The sequence below is a fragment of the Vulpes lagopus genome, chromosome 12 (genome assembly GCF_018345385.1).
Source record: "Vulpes lagopus strain Blue_001 chromosome 12, ASM1834538v1, whole genome shotgun sequence".
Lineage (NCBI taxonomy): Eukaryota > Metazoa > Chordata > Mammalia > Carnivora > Canidae > Vulpes > Vulpes lagopus.
This window is the reverse complement of record NC_054835.1, coordinates 83,735,352-83,739,109: the sequence shown is the minus strand read 5'-3', so window position 1 is coordinate 83,739,109 and position 3,758 is coordinate 83,735,352.

Here is a 3,758-nt window from a genome sequence, read left to right as displayed (position 1 = left end):
GCCAAAGACAGGCGCCAAACCGCTGCGCCACCCAGGGATCCCTAGTCATCTCTTTCATCTCCTTTCCTCCTATGTGGCCAGCTCTTAGTAATGTTAGGGTTTTGAATTAGGAATTATTTTGAGGCAAAGTTATAAGCTTAAACTTACGCGCGCGTGCGCGTGTGTGTGTGTGTGTGTGTGTGTGTGTAGAGGTTTCCAATTCAAGTTAAGAAAAAATTTTACACTGGCTTTTTGTTGTTTTTGTTATTGTCCTTGAGGCTTACAATTCCATTTGGAATCTCAGGAAAGGGGTAGCTCTGTTAGAATCTGGTATTCTCGCACTTCAGTGGTCATGATGCCAACTCAATATCATCAAAACTCCCACAGCAAACTAAATTAGACCTTTTTGTTGTTATTTAAAAGCAACAGAAACCAGTCTGTGGTTGGCAGCTTTTAAGATAGTCCTACTGACTCTCCCTCCCATCATTCACACCTTGTGTGGTCTTGTCCTCCTGAGTGCAGGCTGAACATAGTGACTTGCTTCTAATGAATGGAATGACAAAAGTAATGTGGATCACTTCTGAGATTAGGTCATAAAAGACTGTGACTTCCATCTGGCACTGTCCCACTCTCGCTTGCTTGCTCGCTCACTCGGATGAAGCCAGTTGCCATGCTAAGAGCTGTCCTATAGAGAGGCTCACATGGCAAGGAACTACAGCAGCCTCTGGCCAACAGCCAGTGAGCAACAGAGGCCCTTAGTCCAATAGCCTCCAAGGAACTAAATCCTGCCAACAACAACTAAATGAGAATGAAAGTGGATTCTTCCCCAGTTGATTCTTGAGATGACATTAGTATTGCTGACACCTTGATTGCAGCCTCTTGAGATACCCTCAGCTGGAAGGTCCAGCTAAGCTATGCTTGGACTCCAGACTCATAGAAACTTTGAGCTAATGTATGCTGTCCCAAGCTATCAAGTTTGGGGGAAATTTGTCACTCAGCAAGAGATAATTGATATATATCCTAAATCTATCATGAAAAATTATTTTTAATAATTTATTAGCTTACATCTCTTTCAACTTCGGTTAAAAGCAAAGAATAAGAAATCGCTTGACTTGCAAAAGGATTTGTTACCCAGTCATTAGAATCATTTACTTTTTCAGTTTCTCATACTCCAAAAGGCTCTACCAAGTAATTATCAGTAATACATGCTGCTTTTTAAGTTAGAAACTCCTTGTTTAATCCAATATACTAAAAAAAGATGGGAAATTTGGAATGTTAATTTTATGCACCTTTGCCAACATAACATTTTTTAAAAATGGAAGGATAGTTAACATGAAATATTATATTAGGTTTAAGTGTACAACATGGTGATTTGACAATTACATACACTGCAAAATGCTTACCACACTGAGTGTAATTACCATCTGTCATCATAAAAAGTTATTACCATATATTGAGTATATTCCCTGTGTTGTACTTATCATCCCCATGACTTCTTTATTTTAAAACTGGATGTTTTCACCTCTTGGTCCCTTCACCTATTTAGCTCATTTTTCCCCCACCTCCTCACCCTCCCTAACACTGGCAACCACGAGTTTCTTCTCTGTATTTATGAGTCTATTTCTGTTTTGTTTGTTCTTTTTTTATTTTTTAGATTTCACATGTGGATGGAATTATATGGTATTTGTCTTTTTCTGCCTGACCACTCATTTTGTTGCAAATGACGAGATTTAATTCCTTTTTATGGCAGAGTAATATTCCAGTGTGCGTGTGTGTGTGTGTGAGAGAGAGAGACAGAGACAGAGACAGAGACAGAGAGAGATATTACATCTGTATTTTTTACGTGAGAATGTTTTATTGTCTCTCTCTCTCTCTCTTTTTTTTTTTTTTTAAGTATAATTGACACACAAGGTTATCTTAGTTTCAGATGTACAACATAGCAATTCAAGAAGTTTATACAGGGTGCCTGGGTGGCTCAGTGGTTTAGCGCCGCCTTCAGCCCAGGGTGTGATCCTGGAGATCCGGGATCCAGTCCCCTGTCCGGCTCCCTGAATGGAGCCTGCTTCTCCCTCTGCCTGTGTCTCTGCCTCTCTCTCTCTCTCTCTCTCTCTGTCTCTCATGAATAAATAAATAAAATCTTTTTTAAAAAAAACAAAACAAAAAGTTTATACATTATGCTATGCTCACCTCAAGCTCACCTCACCTATGCTATGCTACCACCTGTCACCATACGACTTTATTACAATACTATTGACTATATTCTCTGTGCTGGACTTATTTATTCCATGATTGGAAGCCTGCACCTTCCATTCTCTTTCACCTATTTTGTCCATCCTTCCATCTTCCTCCCCTCTGGCAACTATTAGTTTGTTCTCTGTTTCTACTTTGTTTTTAGAGTCTACATATGAGTGAAGTTACATGACATTTGTCTTTTTCTCACTGACTTACTTCATTTAGCATTAATATCCTCTAGGTCTACCCATGTTATTGCAAATGGCAAGATTTCATTCTTTTTTACGGTGGAGTAATATTCTATTGAGTGTATAACTACATCTTTAACCATTCATCTATCATTGGACACTTGGGCTGCTTCCAAGTCTTAGCTATTGTAAATATTGGTGAAATAAACATAAGGGTGCACATGTCTTTTTGAATCAGTTCTATCTATCTTTCTTTTTTTAAAAAAGATTTTATTTATTTATTCATGATAGACAGAGAGAGATAGAGGCAGAGACATAGGCAGAGGGAGAAATAGGTTCCCTGAGGGAGCCCGATGCAGAACTTGATCCCAGGACCCAGGGAGCATGCCCTGAGCCAAAGGCAGACGCTCAACCACTGAGCCACCCAGGCATCCCTGAATCAGTGCTTTCATTTTCTTTGGATAAATACTCAGTAGTGGAATTAGTGGATCATATGTTATTTCTATTTTTAATTTTTTGAGAAACCTCCATACTGTTTTCCATAGTGGCTGCACAGACCTACATTCCCACCAATAGTGCAGGAGGGTTCCTTTTCCTCCACATCCTTGGCAACATTTTTTATTTCATGTCTTTTTGATATTAGACATTCTGATTCGTGTGAGGGATTATCTCAATGTAGTTTTGATTTGCATTTTCCTGATGACTAGTGAGGTTGAGCATCTTTTCACATGTCTATTGGCCATCTGAATGTCTTTGGAAAATGCTTATCCAGGTTCTCTGCCCACTTTTATTTTTATTTTTTTTTAAAGATTTATTTATTTATTTATGACAGACATAGAGAGAGAGAGAGAGAGGCAGAGACACAGGAGGAGAGAGAAGCAGGCTCCATGCTGGGAGCCTGACGTGGGACTCGATCCCGGGACTCCAGAATCGTGCCCTGGGCCCAAGGCAGGCGCTAAACCGCTGAGCCACCCAGGGATTCCCTCTGCCCATTTTTAAATTGGACTATTTGTCTTTTTGGTGTTGAGTTGTATGTTCTTATCAGATATACCGTTTGTAAATATTTTCTCCCATTCAATAGATTGCCTTTTTATTTTGTTTATGATTTTCTTTCCTGTGTAAAAGCTTTTTGTTTTGATGTAGTCCCAATACTTTATCTTTGCTATTGTTTCCTTTATCTGAGGAGACATATCTAGAAAAATATTGACAACGCTGATGTCCAAGAGATTACTGCCTATGTTTTCTTTTAGTTTTATGGTTTTAGGACTTCAAAACATATTTTAATCTTTTACATTGCCTTAAATATATTTTTCCCAAAATATTGAAGTTGCAAATTGAGGTCATTTAATTTATAGGACA